This window comes from Meriones unguiculatus, chromosome 3 (assembly GCF_030254825.1).
Source record: "Meriones unguiculatus strain TT.TT164.6M chromosome 3, Bangor_MerUng_6.1, whole genome shotgun sequence".
Taxonomy (NCBI): Eukaryota; Metazoa; Chordata; class Mammalia; order Rodentia; family Muridae; genus Meriones; species Meriones unguiculatus.
The window spans coordinates 65,296,601-65,317,025 of record NC_083351.1 but is presented as its reverse complement, the minus strand read 5'-3'; positions in this window follow the sequence as shown (position 1 = coordinate 65,317,025).

Here is a 20,425-nt window from a genome sequence, read left to right as displayed (position 1 = left end):
CTAGGAGTAATTACATTACTTCTATTTTTTTATACTATTAGTCTTATTTTTTCCTGACCTCCTAGGAGACCCAAACAACCATACACCAGCCAACCCACTAAATACCCCACCTCACATCAAACCCGAATGACATTTCTTTTTTGCCTATGCTATTTTACATTCTGTCCTCAATAAACTAGGAGGTGTATTATCCCTAGTACTCTACATTCTTATCCTAATAGTAATGCCACAATTCACACATCAAAACAACGAAGTCTTACATTCTGTCCAATTACCCAAATTATATATTGAATTCTAGTAGCTAACGTACTTATCTTCCCATGAATTGGAGGTCAACCAGTAGAACACCCCTTCATTATTATTAGTCAATTAGCCTCAATCAGTTATTTTTCAATTATTCTTATTTTTATACCAATTATAGGAATTATTGAAGACAACCTATTAAAATGAAATAATTTATTTTCTGATAGTATTTAACCATTACTTTGGTCTTGTACACCAAAAATGAAGAAAATCTCTTCTCCAGAAATCAAGAAGGAAGGACTAACCCCCACCATCAACACACAAAGCTGATATTCTAGCTTAAACTACTTACTAAGACTCTTTTTACCATACATTAAATTATTTATTAAAGAAGTCATTTTATGCTACATCAGCTACAACTTGTGTAGGGGGCCTAGATCCAATCCAAGCATGGTCCTTGGTTGGTCCTTCAGTCTCTGCAAGCCCCTCTAGGCTCTGGTTAGTTTGCTCTGTTGGTCTTCTTGTGGAGCTCCTGTCCCCTCCAGGTCCCCCTATTCTTTCCTATTTTTCCGCAAGACTCCCTGCACCTTGCCCAATGTTTGGATGTGAATTTCAGCATCTGTTTTGATCAGATGCTGGGTGGAGCCTACCCTCTCTTAGGTTTCCAGTTGGTCACAGAGATGCCCCTGCCCATGGTTTCTCTTCTTTCTGCACACCTTCTAGATCTTAAATGAAAACACCGTACAGACTAGATTTATTTGGTTAAGTTTTTGTTTTTGTTTTGTTTTGTTTTGTTTTGATCAGTGACTATAGCAAAGATGAAGACATGTACTTTAATGAAAAAAAAATTTTACAAATATTTTGACCTCAAATAATTTCTCAGATTTTATATAGACTAACATAGCAGCTAACCTAATAGTTGGCTGGGTTAATTAATAATATATAAAGCCAGCAACAATGTAAAAAGATCCAACCTAAGAAAAGATTTTTACCTCTGACATACCCTATTTTAGGAAGGTACTGGGTAATATCCTCTATCAAAATAAAGAAAGTGCCAGGGTATAGAAAATGTTGAACTAAAAAATACAACAACAACAACAGCAAATCAAAGCATAGCAAGAGGGAGTCTCCAGAATGGCTAATGGTGAGTAGGCTATCAGTTCATATATGGACACACTTGACAGGCACCAGCAGGTGCTCCTGGATGAAGATGAAGTCGACAGACTACTCATCTGTTCTATTCAGTGGGAATTACAGAATTCGTAGGCTTTGCAGTTTTATTGGGAAGTTGATACCATTGATGCTGAGAGAGATAGATAAGCAGAATTTGTTGGTTTATTTTGTTGCTGTGGTGGTGGTATGTGTGTGTTTCTCTCTCTCTCTCTGTGACTATTTCCCCTATTTTTATTTGCTGGTCTGCTGCCTGTGTTGTCTTCAATAAGGCTAACCTCTTTAGGTTGAAGTTTTCCTTCTAATGTCTTCTGTAGGGCTGGATTTGTACCTATATATTGCTTGAATTATATAGTTTTATCATGGAAAGTATCGTTTTCTTTATATATTGTGATTATTGGAAATTTTGCTGTATATAATAGTCTGGACTGACATCTGTGATCATTTAGAGTCTATAGAAAATCTGTCCGGGCCCTTCTGCCATTGAAAAGTCAAGTGTTTTTCTAATATGTCTACCTTCATGTGATACTTGGTCTTTTTCCTTGAAGATTTTAATATCCTTTCTTTCTTCAGTACTTTTAGTGTTTATATTATTATGTGCCCAATGAAACTTTATTTCTTGTCTCGACTGTGTGGTGTTCTATATGCTTCCTCTAGCTTGATAAACATCTCTTTTTTTTAGGTTTCAGAAATTTTCTTCTAAGTTTGTGTTAAAAATATTTTCTGTACCTTTGACCTTGGTATTTTCTATTTACTATATTCATATTATTCTTATATTTGATCTTTTCATAGTGTTCTCTATTTTCTGGATGTTTTGCACTAAGACTTTTTAGAGCTAACTTTTTTTTTTTTGGACCAAGGTATCATTTTTTTCTATTGTGTCTTCAATGTCTGATATTTTCTCTTTCATCTCTTGTATTCTGTTGGTGAAGCTTGCCTCTGTATTTCCTGTTAGAGTTCTTAAAGTTTTATTTTCAGATTTCCCTCAGTTTGGATTTTCTTTATTGAGTTTGCTTCTATTTTTGCTTGTTTGTTTTTAAATTTCTTCCACATTTTATATTTTTATAGATTTCTTTAAAGGAAGTATTTATTTCCTCCTTAAAGAAATCACATTCATAAATCGATTATATTCATAAATGCTGTTTTAAGGTGTTTTTCTTGTGCTTCAGCCATGTTGCTATTTTTAGGGCCTGATTTGGTAGGCTTTCTGCTCTCTAGTGGCTACATATTGTCCTGGCTGTTATTGATCATGTTTTTACACTGGCATCTCTGCATCTGGGACTAATAAGCTTGTAAATGTAGGTGCTTATATCTGGTCTGTCTTTGTTAAGTGGGGGCTTTGTTCCTTGGTTTCTGTTGTCTTCCCTGGTTCTTCCTTGATTCAGAGTATGTGGTTAGTAATGGATTTTTCTTGAGTTTTGGTAAATATAATTACTTGGTGTTCCAGGGAAAATGTATTTCTGTGTATTGGGAACTGATACTTAGGAATGAAAATGGGCTGGGGGGGATGTGAGAGGATCCACAGGAAGAAGGAATGTAGAGTGTTTCACCAGAATCTGTGTGCTCTTCTGGGAATGGGGAGAATATATGTGGAGAGGCCACAACAGGTAGTTTTCTGAAGAGCTGGGGATGATGCCACAAGGTTGGACTTGAAGGAAAGAATGGATAATGAAGATCTACAATTAGCCTGCCTACTTCACTGGCCAACTTGCTTGTTGGGCAGGTAATGCCTGTTGTAGTTGAGGACTAGGATAACAATATGGGTAGGTTTGTAAGTTAGAGGAGAAGGTCTATTCGTTTTACTAGCAATGGTGGCATAGGTAAGGAGGAAGTCACACTAGATTGTCTGCTACAGATTGGGAGACTGGATTTTGAGGAGAGGAGGGAGAGGTGAAAATCTGTATTTAGCCTACCTACTTCTTTCCCTGGATTGATCGGCTGTTAGATTCCCAGGAAATGTTTGCTGGACTAGGGAGCTAAGAGAGTGAGACATTCAGGGGGATGGAAGTTTGGAGGTAAAGATCTGTTATCCCCTGATTGGGGCAGAGAGGAATGGGAGGCTGCAGAATGTGGTCTACTACAGAACTGGGGTTGAAAGTGGGGGATTGGATTTGGAAGAGAAGAGGGAGAAGTGAAGATTTGCACTTAGCCTACAAGCTTCCCTGTGTTTTGATGACTTAGGCTTATCATACAATTTCTGCAGAAACAGACAGAGTTCTTAGCAAACATTATGAGACAGATATTGAAAAGGACAGGAAAATAAACTGTAAAAAAAATTCTAAAACCTACTGCATTGTGAATGTCAGGTGAAAGCATTATGGCGCTGTGGCTCATTGTATGCAGACTGGGAGATGGATCCACATGGGTTTATACAGAGAATAGTGGAAACAAAAATGCATACTCTAGAAAAGACAGCATCTTCAACAAAGGATGCTGATCAAACTGCACAGCTAGATGTAGAAGAATGAAAATAGATCCATATCTATCACCTCCCACAAAACTTAACTCCAGATGTGTAAAGGACATCAACATAAGACAGGGTACCCTGAATCTGATAGAAAACAAAGTAAAGAATAAGCATGGACTCGTTGGCATAGGAAAGGATGTTCTGAACAGGGCACTGATAGTGTGGAATAGAGTCCGTAAGAGCAACAATTAATAAATGGAAGCTCATGAAGCTGTAAAGCTCTACACTTCAATGGACACAATCATTCATTCTAAGTGGAAGCCTAGAGAAGGGAAACATTTTTATGAATTTAACATTTGATAGACAGCATCTAGAACATACAAAGTACTAAAAGAAACACTGAATAGCATGGAGCCTAAATGGAAAGCTGAACTTTACCATAATTTTTGGTTACTTTCAAATCCTGCTCATCCACTGTATTTCTACTTTAATTGAAATATATACTCCTATCATGTCCACTTATTAGTATATTTTGTAAACATAAAGAACATATCTAGAATCTGCTTGGATTCGTACATTTTTTCCTTATTATTACATACTTTTAACATTTTTTTTCTACACCCCAGAGCTACAATTAAGAGAGAAGAAATAAAGCTTCAACAGAATAATTTAGGAGCTTGATGGTGACTAAGGGGTGGAGGCAACAGACAGACTAAAACACAGATAAACTGACCAAACCATGAAGGAGAAAGATAAAGCTAAAGAGTGAAAAAGCAAGAATAGAGCAACACCTCCCAGGTCTGGATGAGGTTCCTGAGGCATGATGGCGGTTCCAAGTCCAGGTGCCTAGTGAGACAGAAAGACAGTGCCCACTTCAGCCTATGGTCATGTTACTTATTTTTTGTTTTATTTCTAGACACTCTGCTTTTTAGCAATAATTATTTATAAAGGAAGAAGATGTACTTAGTTGATTAAACTGGAGGAAGGATAGGAAAGTAGCTCTGGTTTCTCAAACAAAGAAGAAAACATCATGGAGTCTTGAGGCGCATTGGAGACTGCTAGCTCTTCTGTGTAATTTATTGGGGAGAAGTAACTGAAACATAAATATATTGTTTGTTTAAATAAATAAAAGTTTTAATCCTTAAAATATATTTTCATTGACAATAGAGAACAAGGGAATAACTGTATAAGTATGGAATTAGAGTATTTCTATGTAATTTTTATATAATATACAAATAGATGGCAAACATACTTCCAGAAAATATGGAATGTTTTTTGAGTTACCCGGACTCTGTTTTTTTTTTTTTTCTGCTGGAGATAATATTTGGAGCCATATGCATTCCAGGAAGGTCCTTTATCACTCAGCTACATAACCATCGACAAAGTTTTAAAATAGTCACGCAGCTGGGTCCCAGCAGCTTCGACCTTTTCTAAAGTTCATTTGTTGCTTTGGTAACATTTCTTCTTCTAGACTGTATCATGGCACCCAGTAGTCTCAGAAGCCTCGTCATTCCTCCATCAAATAGGATCTCACTGTCATGGTTATTTCTTTTTTAGTATACAGGAAGTGGTTTATGTGTTTACATATGGCTACACATATTCTTTTTTTTTTTAAGTTTTTTTTATTTTATTTTATTTTATTTTTATCAGTTACATTTTATTAACTCTGTATCCCAGCCATGTCCCGATCCCTCATTCCCTCCCAGTCCCTCCCTCCCTCCCTCCCTCATCTCCACCATGCCCCTTTCCAAGTCCACTGATAGGGGGGACCTCCTCCCCATTCATCTGATCCTGTTTTATCAGGTATCTTCAGGACTGGCTGCAAAGCCCTCCTCTGTGGCCTAACAGGACTGCTCCTCCCTTCGGGGGTGGGGAGACCAAAGAGCCAGTCATTGAGTTCCTGTTAGAAATAGTCCCTGTTCCCCTCACTTTGGGAAACCAATTGGTTACTGAGCTACCACAGGCTACATCTGAGTGGAGGTTCTAGGTTATATCCATACATGGTCCTTGGTTGAATGTCAGTCTCAGAAAAGACCCTGTGCCCAGATATATTTGGTCCTTGTGGAGCTCCTATCCTTTCCCCATCAGACTAACTCCCCTTCTTTCTTATGATTCCCTGTACTCTGCCAAAGGTTTGGTCATGAGTCTTTGCTTTGAAAACACTGCTAGTTAGAGTCTTTCAGATGCGCTCAGTAGACTCCTGTCATACGTTCAATGCACATCCCATCCGTCTTTCTAAATGAGGATTGATCATCTTACCCCATGTCCGCTCAATTGATTATCTTTTTAGGTGTATAAATTTCATTATGTTTATCATATCTTATAGGTCTATATAAGTGAGTATATCCCATGTTTGTCTTTCTCCTTCTGGGATATTTCACTCAGAATGATCTTTTCTAGATCCCACCAGGCTACACATATTCTTGTGGTGTGTATTCATGCATGTGGAAGCCAGAGGTTGACTTTGAGTTTTTCTTCCTTCACTCTTTACCTTATTTGTGTGAGACAAGTGTCTTACTGAACCTTGAGCTTTTCTTTTTTAAATTTTTTATTAATTTATTTTTTTATTAATTACAATTTATTCACTTTGTATCCCAGCTGTAGCCCCCTCCCTCATCCCCTTCCAATCCCTCCTTTCCTCCTTTTTCTCCTCCCTTGCTCCTCCCCCAGTCCACTGATAGGGGAGGTCATCCTCCACTTCCATCTGACCCTACTCCAGCAGGTCTCATCATGACTGGCTGCATTGTATTCCTCTGTGGCCTGCTAAGGCTGTTCCTCCTTCAGGGGAGGTGATCAAAGAGCCAGCCATTGAGTTCATGTCTAAAAATATATTTGTTTCTACTAAGAGTCTTTAACACCTATCAGCAGGTAAGTAGAAGGAATTTCTGAAGGCTGACTGTAATTTCGCTGCAGTTAATCTGTACCTCAGAGACAGCTTGTCTTGATGCAGGGCTGTAATGGCACCACTGTTTTCTGGAAAACTGTCAATATACTGAATATACGCATATATAATATACATTATATAAATATGTGACTATTATATGTCTCCAATGAATAGTTGACCTTTTTTATCATTGTCTATATGTTTTCACAAAAGCTTAATGTTACTTCATATCCATGAGCCTTAATTACCTAGCATTGCGATCTTCAGCAGACATCCAAATGAACACTCTTTTCACTGGTACAATATTTCAAGTGGTGTTTTTAACTCAGAATGTACATCTTTTATTCAAACTGCAAAATTAATTTTCAAATTTCAAAATGTCCAGAATATATCAGCAGTAAATGTGAGACTTCCAGGTGGTCCAGATGCTCAGAAGAAATATTTTGGTCTTCCTCATGGGACCCCAAGGCACCAGAGTCTTCAGATCATCACTGAACCATAGCTCCTCCCTGACCTTCCAAACTCATGATTTTGCCGGTGGGGCAGGAGCAAACCCTGACATCAGTGGCCTTCTGGGATCAGTGTAAGTTTAAGACGAGAGAGTATGCACTGTTTACTGAAGAGGATGGACTGCACAGAGCTGTTATAAACCTTTAAAGTTTAGAATAATGTTCAACCTGCAGATAAAACTCAAGAGAATGGGTCTAATGGAAGTTTGCTGTTTAGAGGGTGTTTCTGTGAAATGCCTCCTGCTATCGGCATCTTTGCTCACTGTTTTCCTCCCTTACTTACTCCATGGATATGATCGGTCAGTTTATTAAATCAATAAATCCACGAATCAGGCATTTATCTAAGGCTTATTACAGGGCTCATGCTGGGGATCACAGAGGCATTTTGGAAAGCAAAGTATTGCATTTCCTTGCCAAGGTCATTACAAGCCTATTGAGGAAGAAAGCACCATTACTAGACTCATGCTAGATCTTATTTTGCATATAAACTCTTGGGATCTTGGTGACATTTCAGCTGTACCTGAATGTCTATTTACAGAATTGTTCTTTGCCTTGAGGGGGCCTGGGAAAAGGTCAGAGAAAATATAAAAGTGAACTTTCTAGGTTCCCTGGCTACAAATAGAGATTATCTAGAGCAATGTTTCTCCACCTTCTTAGCGTTGCGACCCTTTAGCACAGTTCTTCATGTTGTGGTGACCCCTCACCATAACATTTTTTTTTGTTGCTACTTCATAACTAATTTTGCTACTATATGAATTGTACTATAAATATCTGTGTTTTCTGATGATCTTAGGTGACCCCCGTGAAAGGGCCGTTTGATCCCAAAGAAGCCACTACCCACCTGTTGAGAACCATTGACCTAGAGGAACAACCATGACTGTTTTCCTCTCATAGTTGCTTTTCCCTACTTATCTAACAGACCCTGTGTCTCTCCCATCCTGGGTGGAGGTATCATTTGAATATGGTCAATGGCATTGTGTTGAGAGGTGATGCAGCCTTTGTGAGCTTCTGAGGTCATTAGGTATGTGAGGTGAACTCCTTCAAACATCCCCAGAAAAGGAGCCAGTTTTGTCAACACCATCTTCTGCTTCCTGACTTGAGATGAGCTGTCCACCTGCTCTAATAGTTGCTTTTGCTACCCACCATTGTCATCATGTCCTAACTAGAAATGACCTAATGCAGGTACCATGCTTTGAACTTCATGAGCAAAATTCATCTTTTCTCTTTATGTGTTATCTGCGTCAGGTTTTTCATTGTGGTGATGAAGAGGTGGAAACAAATTCTGAGGACAAAAACTTCTTTGCTCATGTGCTTGGGATTCTCAAATGCTTTCCTGACTGTTCTTTGGTATCAGAATATCACCAAGGCCAATCACATGTGGGGGTTTCATCGGGTTTTAATTTTCATCTAATACATCAGCCTTTACTGGATTTGTGATTCCCTAAGTGATAGTTATAGAGGTTCTCTAAGGTTCTCTAAGGCCTTTTGGTGGAAATGGTTTTGGACATCATTTGTATTTTTAACTCTTATTATTTGTGCCACAAGTGCAATATTAGGGTTAATTGAGCTGGTGAACTCTTTGCACAGGTCAGAGTAGTTTACCAATGTATACTTTGCATAAAAAGGTAAAGGTTTGTTTAAGAACTTCTGGTTAACAGCAAAGGTATCTTTTGTGTGTTTGTAGGCACAAATGTGCACGTGTGCATAAAGGTCAGAGGAAAACCCCTGGTGTCATCTACTTGTTTTGTTTGTGTGTTTGGAAACAGACTTTCCGTAGTCTTGATCTTGCTAGATAGACTAGACTGCCTGGCCAGAAAGCCTGAGGGAGTCTTTTATTTCAGCTTCTCCAATGTTGGTATTATAGGCTTGTACCTGAATATTTCTTTAATGTGGGCTCTGGGGATTGAACTCAGATCCTTACAAAACAGGCACTGTAATGATAGGGCTATCTCTTGAGCCCACAATATATATACTTTTTAAATTCAAACAAGAGTGTGCCATACTCTTCCATTTTTGAAAATATAATTATTTTCATAAAATGTTTTTGTGTTTCACAGGATGTTTTTCGGTCCTTTGACATGAGTTGTGAAGGATGCAGTCTACATACATACTGCATACAAACTCTGAGTGGTGTCTCAAGAGACTTTGAGGTTCAGTTTCTCAAGTCTTATTTCTCAAAAGGATATCATTTCTACATAAATGAGCAGTTGATACAGACTATGGTTATTCCAGCTCAGGAATTTGGCAGCTATTTTCATGGAAATGAATGTGGTAACTCTGTTACTCTCAAGGAAACAATGGGCAGAATTAGTGGCCAAAGGCAATATTAAAGGGGTTAAGCAAAAGTCAGGATTATAGAATATGTTTGCCTCTTAGAGAGGGATAGTTTCTCAATATTGAAAAATTTTCTTGAGATGAGTAGGGATTTTAATGAATGTGTGTTTTAGATATTGTGAGATAAAAATGGCAACCTCTGGAATATATAACAAAATTAAACATGGGTAGAGAATTTATCCCAAATAAATACATTAAAATTATACATGCAATTATTATAAGCACCACTTTTGCATTGCCATGGATGTGTAAAGGCTACCCTTTACTTCAGGCATGCTGGAACCCTAATGTAATCCCAAGACTTAGGAAGCTACTTAAAGAGTTCATGAGCTTAGGGTCAGTCTGTGCTACAGGGTAAGTTTAAAACCAGACTGAGAGACATAGTTACACTATGCTACAAAAATATCAGAAAAGAAGAAAAACTACTCTTTGTCAAATATTTGATGAAATAGATAGCAAACAAAAAAACAGACCAGTTATCTAAAAAGGTATAAAATATTTTTATAATTTCCAACTTCATGTCTTCGTGAAGCAGACATGAAGTCTCTTTCTTTAGCTACTTTGAAATACTCATTACTACAGACTGAACAGAAGCAATAAAGGCCCTGTCATGGACTCCAGCAGATCCCATTACTCTTATTTAGCTGCTGTCCATTATACAGGTCAAAGATTGGCAAAATCCTATATCTGTTCATTCTGTTTATCTGTTGAAAGGCTGTAAGAAAGGTGACATAATGAGACCTTTGACTCCTTGATCACTGACACCTTGAAGTGTTTACTAATTGCAGTGTGATGGCCTTTGGGATCCCAGGCATCAGTGTAAGAAACAGTCCGCCAGTTGTTTTGAGTATCTATTACTTTCTTCAACTGCATAGTTGCTCCCAGAGATAGATGGGCATTTCTTTTAACTTTTTATTGATTCTTTGTGAATTTTCCATCATGCACCCCAATACCACTCATCTCCCTATCCCTGAAAAACAACAAAACAAAACAAAACAAAACACGCTACCTTGCTGTGGAAGCTGCTGTGTGTCATGGTGTATGCCACACATTATACCCTTTACTCCAAGCTTCTTTACTTGCAAATGTTCATTGCAATGAGTCATTGGTTTGGTTCAAGGTCTCTTGGCTTCTGCTACACTATCAATACTCGAACCCTACTAAGACTTCTCTCAGATATCTTATTGTTGACATGTGTCATGGAGATCCTGCTGCTTTGGCTCTGAAAAACTGGCCCCTTGATGCACTCCACCAGTTCATAGATGGGTTAGATGTTGGGCCAACTCAAAGCCCTGGATTTGGGCCTGGGTGGTAGCTGAATTGGTCAGCCTGCCAGCTCTCCTGTGCCCTCAACATCATGGCCAGCTCTCTTGCTTTTGCTCAGGTGAGAGGTGGGACCAGCTCTCCCATGTTCTTGCCATTCAGGCTAGCTCTCCTTTACCCATGCCACCAGGGCCAGCTCACCAACACTGCCCTGGCAAGGGACTAGGCTAGTTCTCCCAAGTGCTGCAACAGGTAAAGGGTGGGGCCAGCTCTCTGGCTCTTAGTCTCTCGGGGCCTGCTTCCCTGCACCCTTGCCACCAAAGCGAGCTCTATGTGCTGCCCAGGTGAGGTGTAGGGCCTGCTCTCTCCAGTGCTGTAGCTGGTGAAGGGGTGGGATAAACGGGTATTTTAATGGAAGGTCAAGGGTAATGGTGACGTTCTATAGCTGTAGTGATATTTCAAGACCATTCTTAGATATCACCAGAATATGGGGTCTGAGTTATCTAATATGTCTTAGATTTAGAAATAGATAAAAGATTACAACCATCAATTCTGTAACTTATATTAACATTCTGCTAAACAACTCTCTCTTTTATCTCAAACAAAGTCAGTAGATGTTTCTCATTTTCTCAATTCCTATGAGTATCATGGTCTATCAGCTCTGATGGATAGATCGTTTTGGGTTAAGGTATTCTGACTTCTCCTCTAGCTCTGCTGCCCATTACAGCAATCTCATGCATCTTAACCTGACTGTTTGGAACTTCTGCCTCCTTCCTGCCATTCAGGATGCAATTCACACTGCTACTAAATATCCTAGTTCCTTGACAACCTACAGAAGACAATCACCATCAATCTCCTCAAAGCATATAAGCGTCTTTACCTGAAAATTCATTATTATGTTAGTAAAGAACTTGTTCTCTGGTCCCTCCTGGGAAACATAGATGGCAGGTTCTCCAATACTATGTAATAAATCCATTCTAACATAGCGTGCTCCTGGGTTGTTCATTAGTACTTTGCTAATGCAATTCTGGCATATCTACCGCACTTGTAGGGCAGTAATATATCCAAGCTTCAAAGAACCATTTCAGAAACATGTTAAGGCTGGCATTGAGTATCCTTGTCAGAGCATTAACTTCTGAATCATGATAAAGCCTTCTTTTGACAATACATTATCACCTTTCTATGTAGAGTTCTTTCCAGATTGAAAAAATAAAGATCCATAGCCACCCTGCTTCCCCACTGTCTATACATAATTAGTTCTGTTTTTTTAATTTTTGCTAGTTCCCTTATAAACTTGAAAAATGTTCCAGTTTTCTTCTGTGTTGCTATAGTGAAACAGTGACCAAAAGCAACTTGGGGAGAAACAAGTTTTTTGTACTCTACTCCATGTCGTAGTTCATCACTGAGGGAAGTGAGGGCAGGAACCTAGTCGTAGAAAATAAATGAGACCATGAAGAAGTGTTTCTTACTGATTAGCTTTCCCTATCTTGCGAAGGCTACCTTGCTTATATGACCCAGACACACCTTCCCAGGGTCTGCACCATTCACAGTGAGCTTGGCCCTCGCATATCAACTGCATTGAAAAAAGCACTCCAGAGACATGTCCACTGGCCATTGTAATGGAGGCAGTTCCTCAACTGCGATTTCTTCTTCCCAAGTATGTATAAACTTACATCAAGTTAAAAGAACTATGACATTCCACCCCTTGTAAATGTTGACACACACAAACATGTCAATTTCTCATACCTTTATAGTTTTTGTCTCCAAGATGTCACATTATCATAATGTAAAACATAGTACAGCTTTAATAGTCCTGCAATCTTTGATAGTTTTCAGCACTTGAAAGTTAAAGATCTCTTTAAAAATTCAAAGTCTCCAAGTATAGCAGAATATCACCAATGGTGTCAAGGGTGGGCTCCCTCTCATGGCATGGGTCTTAAGCTGGACCAGTCATTGGTTGGCCATTCCATCAACTTCTGCTCCAGCTTTATCTCTGTACATCTTGTAGACAGGACAAATTGTAGGTCTTAGGTTTTGTGGCTGGGTTTGTGTCCTAATTTTCCATTGGAATTTTTGCCTGGTTGCAGAAGATGGCCAGTCCATATCTGCCATTATTAGGAGTCTTAACTAGTGTCATCCTCATTTGTTCCTGGGAGCTTCCTTTGCCCTAGGTTTCTAGCTTGTCTCACAGATGCCCCCATTCCAGTTGTCTCTCCCAGTACTCTCTCCCACTATCCTCCCTCGACCTGATACCTCTTTCAGTTCTACCTCTTCCCACTTCTACCTCTTCCAGTTTTCTTCAGCATCCACACCTGATGTTGAATCTATTTCCCCTTTTCAGTGAGATTCATGCATCCCACCTTGAGCCCTCCTTGTTGCTTAGCTTCTTTGGGTCTGTGGATTGTAACATGGTTATCTTGTACTTTATGGCTAATATCCACTTATATTATAAGTGAGTATATACTGTAGTTGTCTTTCTGGTTCTTCGTTACCTTCACTCAGGATGATGTTTTCTAGTTCCATCTATTTGCCTGAAATTTTCATTATATTATTGCAGACAGGAACCTAGCATAACCATCATCAGAGAGGCTTCACCCAGCGCTGATAGAAACAGATGCAGAAACCCACAGCCAAATATTAAGAATCTTCCACAAGAGAAGGAGGAAAAATTGTGGGAGACAGAGCAGTCAAGAAAACCTACAGAGTCAACTAACCTGGGCCCATAGGGCCTCACAGAGACTAAACTACCAACCAGAGAGCCTTTATGGGTCTGACCTATGCCCTCAGCACAAATATAACAGTTGTGTAGCTTGGTCTTTGCATGGAACTCAAAATAGCAGGAACAGGGGCCTTCTCTGACTTCATTGCCTGCCTTTGGGACCCTTTCCCCCTACTGGGATGCCCTGTCTAGCCTCAAAAGGAGAAGATATGCCTAGTTTTACTGCAACTTGATATGCCCAGGCTGGTTGATACTCAGGGGGACCTCCTAATTTTTGAAGAGAAAGGGAGGAGGAATGAATGGCAGGAGAGGGGGGGGGAAAGAACTGGGAGTTGAGGAGGGAGGGAAAATTGAAGTCAGGATGTAAAGTAATTAAAAAAAAATCCATTCTCATAAATGTGGCTTCTGTAAGTTCACAAACAAGTTGCCTACATTTTACCACAAGAGGGAAGAACCAGGGCATGGTTACAATCAACTAAATGCAAAACGAAAATCTAACAATGCAAATCAGACTCTGTATCTCAGGGTTTGGTATATGGAATGCACTCATGACCCTTTGGGCTCTGAAGAGTTTGGGCAGCTCCACTTCTTGGTCTCTGATATCTACAGCACTCATACTCCATCCTGTAGGCTCAGGCCATCTCAATTCCACACCTCCCACCCATCCAACCCTTTTTTTTTTTTTTCCCCGGCAGTCATCCTATGGTACTGACATCTCCAGTACGCTGGGATTTCCATTTCAGCTAAATCTGCACCTTCAAGCTGTGGTTTCTTGTAGCTCTTCAGCGACTCTGCCACATGGAAGCAAGTCTAGTTTTTTTGTCCATGATCCCTTTGATCTTCAGGGTTCTCACTGCAGCTGAGGCTGCACCACCTCTCTTTCCTGTCTTCAGGGAGATTCTGACCATACCACACAGTGACAGGCCTCAGCTCTTCTCCATAACCTCTTTGTGCCTTGAAAATTAGTATTATGTGGGAGACTTTCACACATTACTAAGTTTAACTGCCATTGCAAGATGCAGCCAAGCACTCTCTGGACCATGGCTGCTGTGTGCTGACCCACAGGAAAAAGTTTCCAGACCTTACATTAGTGTTACTGTTTTTGTTGTTGTCCTTGTTAATCACATCTGACTCTTTAGCACAAACTACCAGGAATCGCAGATTCTTAATTCAAAGTATCAGGTAAACAGCCCCAGAGTCTTTGTTTCCCACTCAGACTTTACAAGTGAGACCTCCAATATCTGCTTCTTTAAGTATTCTTAACTTCCAAGTTCCCCCCAGAATAGCCAAAAGTTCAAATCACTCAATTTCCCATTCCACAGTTGCAAACACTTCCCTGATTCTCTTGTGGGACAACATAGCAATGCTCCATATTCAGTTTGGATTTACATTCTGTCTGCTTTCTGTGGCTGTGCTCAATATCATGACCAAAACTATCAGGGAAGGCTTTATTTCAGTTTACAGGTTATAGTCCATCATCTAGGAAAGCCAGGGAAGGATTTCAAGGTGGGAATGGGAAGGAGGAACTAAAGCAAAGACCACAGAGGGATTTGCTTACTGGCTTTCTTTTCCTTGTTTGTTTATCTTTCTTTTACAACCCAGATCCATTTGCCTAAGGATGGAACCACCTTCAATAGGCTGGACCCACCTAAGTTCAGAACAATGAAGAAATGCTCATAGACATGCCCACAGGCCAATTAGCTGGAGACAATTCCTTAGCTGAGATTTCTTCTTTCCAGGAATGTCTGTTTTTTGTCAGCTTGACAAGAACCAGGACAGAAGGTGTCTGCTGTTTTCCTTCAGCGCAATCAATTATATTTCCTTCTCTAGGTTGTGCTATCACACAACCCCAATTATTTACCTACAGGTACTAGAATTCCACATGGGTGACTCTAGAGTATGTATAACTTGAAATTAGGCTTTATTCATATGTTTCAGAGTTTTCATACATGTGAGAGTTCCTCTTTCATTCATAGAGAGGGGTTGAGTTTGCACATCTGAAGTGTGCCAGACATTTCGGGAGTTCAAAAGTCTCTCATCTCAGGAGCCCAGCTCTTGCCTGTCAGTTATTAAGCGTATGTATTTGGCCTCATTTGTAGTTCTGTCACCTTTCCAACTAAGTCGTCAACATGATTTTATGCCTAGGGGTTTTTCTTTTCTTTTCTTTTTTCCTGAGCAGGGGGAGAGGGAATCCAGATGATAAAGATTTCTTTTAAGATCATCATAGATATTTCCTAACCTACAAAGCATGACTTGTGTTGTAGGTATACTAACTCCAAACCTATCAATTTCTTTTCTAAGTCTCTTTTAAAAATTAAGTATTAAATGCCACAATCCTTAAAATTAAATTTTTCTTATAGGATTTACTGCCAGTTAATGCATTTATCATTCAAGTGTTGTCTTGAGAATGTAAATGCTTAGAATGGACCCTGAGCACTAGGGTTTGTGAATACCCAGCTAACTTCCAGTTACAGAGTTTCATCTCGAGGGTTTGCGCTCCAGGGCTCCAGGGCTCCAGGGCCCTTCTTCTTCTTTTTTATTATCATTTTTCTTATTGTTCTAATAGTAAGAATAAACTAGAATAGGTTTTTTTTAATTATCATTTTTCTTATTGTTCTAATAGTAAGAATAAACTAGAATACTTTTTTTTTTGTAGCTGTTTGTTGGGAGGGAGGGGTTTTCAGGGAATATGGCTAAGGGAGCATGAGATAGATTTTCATATATCAATTAAAAATTCAATAGATTTTCATCTGTCCTTTTATTGTGGGCTGTTGGTGTATATCATGCTGGGACACTTTAAAAATATGTGTATAACAAGCTTCAGAACTTCCAGCTGCAGAAGAATACACAGAAGCCATTGTTCACAGGCTCCTCCTCCCTGCGACTACCCCACACTAAAGGGGTTCTGGATCTTTAAGACCTTTTTAGAAGGTTGAGCTTTTAAGCAAGGTGGTCATATCAGGGCTGGGGTAGAGTGGAATAGTGTGGTGCAGTTGGTATAAGCTGGTCTATAAAAAGGGTAATTGGTGACTTTTCAAAATGCAGCCTAGGGAAGGCAGAGAGAAGGTGGTATGGGCACAGTGCCAGGAGTCCATAGCATCATCTCATGCTGACTACCCCATGGCTCTGATCTGCCCATCACATTTTAGCATTAACTCTTTTACATTATTCTGAAATATTTAGCTCCAGTTTCCCAACTCTGATTGTTTCAAAATATTTTAAACCATATTGCACAATACTTCTTAATAATAAAAAATGAAAGCGTACAAGCTGGCACCAGAAGCTCTTTGGGAAACATTTTTAGAGCTGTCCTATGTCATTATCTCCAAAGCTATAATTTAGTGAGCATGACTTCATTCATTTGCTACAATTTTATTTTGAACCTAATATAGGCCAGGCACTATGCCAGGCTCATGAGAGTGCAAGGATGAATATAATGAGACGTTTGCAGCACTGATAACATGGTAGAGGATGTGGGAATGCAAATAAAGCTGCCCAGAACAGTGTGAAAAGTTTTGTTGCAGTTACACTTAAAATTGTGTGATTAGAGAGGAAGAAGGATGCTGTACCCATCATAAAAGCAAGAGATGGTTTCCCGGGGGAGATAGAGTCTGAAGTAGAATTTGAATTATGAGTTGAGCCATGATAGAGAGAAGTATGAGAGCAGTAGAGACACTGAACGTTGATGGTGTGAGGTCCAAAACGGCATGTGTAGTATGGTGTTGGCTAGAATGGAAGTATAAAATTAAAAACAAGAATGAAGAGGAAGCTCGGAAATGGACTATGGCAAATCTTTTGTAGTATGTCTTTTTTTTTTTTTTTTTTTTTTTTTTATAGTTGTGATACAGAAAAAAAAAAAACCAAACAGTGTGCTGGCTAGTTTTGCTTCAACTTGACCCAAGCTATCAATAGTCATGTGAGAGTGGGTAAGCTCAGTTGAGAAGTTACCTCTATAATACTGGGCTATAGGCAAATTTGTAGAGTATTTAGTTAGTGATGTGAGAGTGGACAGTGTACCATAGGCAGTGGCACATCTGGGCAGGTGGTCCTGGGTGCAATAAGAAAATGGCTGAGCAATTCATGAGGACCCAGCCAGTATTACTACTCCACGGCCTCTACATCTGCTTTGGCCCTGCTTGAGTTCCTGCCTGGCTTCCCTTGATGATGAAGTACAACCAAGAAATGTAAGCAAAATAAAACCTTTCCTCACTAAGTTGTTTCTGGTCAAAGGAACTGAGAAAGATATGTGGAATTATGAGTTACTTATGTAACAGACACAACTTTTTTAAAGAAATTTTAAGAAAATCAATATTGAAGTAGAAAACAAGAAAAAGTAGAGATTTCTATATTTAGATGTAGGAAATGGTACCACCAACAGAAACACATAAAGGATGAACTGTGTAATTTAAAAGAAGGGAGGCATTTGAGAAATGCTGAAACACAACCATGTGATGCTCAGTAAGGTAACAAAGCCAGCCTCCGTTAGAGCTTATCTATGTTTGGACTTTCACTACCTGACTATATGATTAAGATCATTCAAATGGTAAAACCTTGTTGAATTCAAAATGCTATTTCAATTTATGAAAATAAAGCATGCGTATAGGAATGGAAGAAGATTAGTTTGGTTAGGATGATTAGGAGAAGGATCTCTTATCAGGAAGTCTGAACAAGGCTATGGAGAAAGTGAATGGTGTCTGGGATACAAGAGGTATAGCTGATATTCCTATCCTATCGCTCCTTACACAGAATACCATAAGCTTAGTGTCAAAATAGTACTGATTTGCCTTAGAGTTGTGGAGATAAAGGAAAACAAAACAAAACAACAACAACAACAAAAATCTTTACTATAGGACTAGAATCAAGATACAGGCAAACCTGCATTTCTACTGGGGTTTTTCAGGGGACAAATTGTTCCATGTTATCTCATTGCTTAAAGCATGTTCAATGACATTAGCATGGTATGTGCAAATATCTCTTCTGCATCTTTTCTGCTTCGATTGCCTACTTCTTTGATGGACCTTTTGGCTCTGGCTATGAGATCCTCTGAGATTATACTGAGCTCACCCAAATAATCCATGATTACCATCTCATTTCAGCATCCTTAAACTGCATTTGCAATGGCCCTTAGACTTTGGAGATAAGGATATTTCTAGGAAGGCATTATTTTATTTACAATATATGGCATGAATTTGCTTCTTAGAACTGCCTTCATTGTGTCACAAAAGTTGGGCATATTGTATATTCATTTTCAGTCAATTTTAGAAAATTCTTAACTTCTTAATTTCTGTTTTGATCCATACCTCATTCAGCAGAAAGTTCTTCAGTTTCCCTGAGTTTGTAAACCTGTTGTTTCTGTTGTTGGTATCCAGCTTTAATCCCTCGGTAGTCTGATAGGATACAAGGTATTATTTTAATTTTCTTTTATCTGTTGAGATATGCTTTATGTTTGAAAATGTGGTCAGTTTTGGAGACAGTTGGGGGTGTGTGTTTCCTCTCTTTTGATTTGCTGTGTTTTCTTGGGTGTGGTTAACCTCTTTAGGTTATAGTTTTCTTTCTAGTACACTCTGCCTTCTACAGGGCTGAATTTGTAGATAGGTATTGCTTAAATTTAGTTTTTTATCATGGAATGTCTTATTTTCTCCATTGATTGTGATTGGAAGTTTTGCTTGGTATAGTAGTCTGGGCTGGCATCTGTGGTCACTTAGAGTTTGTAGAATATTTGTCCAAGCTCTTCTGTCTTTAAAAGTCCCCATTGAAAGCCAACTGTTATTCAAATAGGTTTGCTTTTATATGTTACTTGGTCCTTTTCCCTTGCAGCTTTTAATATTTTTTTTTCTTTTTTCTGTATTTATACTGTTTAGATTATTATGTGCCAGGTGGATTTCATTTCCTGTCTAGATTTTCTTTTGATGTTTTGTATGCTACTTGTTCATTGATAGACATCTCTTCATGTCAAGGTAAATTTCTTTTATGATTTTACTGAATATATTTTCTGTGTCTTTGACCTGGGTTTCTTCTTTTTCCTCCATTCCTATTATTCTTAGATTTGGTCATTTCATAGTGTCCCTATTTCTTGGATAATTTATGTGGGACCAGGAAAGACATGTGACCAAGAAAGCCAATCTGGAGCAAGAGTGAGGTTGAAATGTTTCCAAATGTCAAAAATCTCATGCTGAGACCTGCGAGAGTAGGACTGCTTTCTTTGTGCATGTCCCAGCACACATAAGCCTTATGACTCCCACCTGTGCCACTCTTAAGATGGTCATGTAGCCTGGTGGCTGGGTTTCAGGTTAAACTTCCTCTCTCTTTATAAGGACAATCCACCCAACACCTGGAATTCCTCCTTATGTAAATGAAACATTCCCAGCACCCTGGCTCAATGATGTACACTCACCAGGAAAACCCCTACTCACTCTCCAAGGTTCATAGAGCCCTTGTTTTCCCCAACAAAGAGAGCTGTTTCAATGAAAATTGTCTCTGGAGAAGTTTTCTCCTACAGTCTTGCAGACTGAGACCCTGTGTAACCCACCAACCCGGGCTAAGCTTCAATACCTCCAGTCCAACTTGGTGTGCAATGGTGCCTGTATACCCAAAGGGAAAAGTAGACCCAGGGCAGCAATTTTGTACCAGAATTCTTTTATATTTTAATTTTTAAATTAATTTTTTAATTTAATTTTTTTTACAAATGTGCTTCTTTGCTTTTTTATTTTTAAATTTTTTATTATTATCATTTATTACAATTTATTCAATTTGTATCCCTGCTGTGGCCCCCTCCCTCAACTCCTCCCAGTCCCACCTTCCCTCTCTCTTCTCCCCCTATGCATCTCCTTTCGTCCACTGATAGGGAGGACCTCCCCTTCTATTTGACCCTAGCCTATCAGGTCTCATCAGGGTTG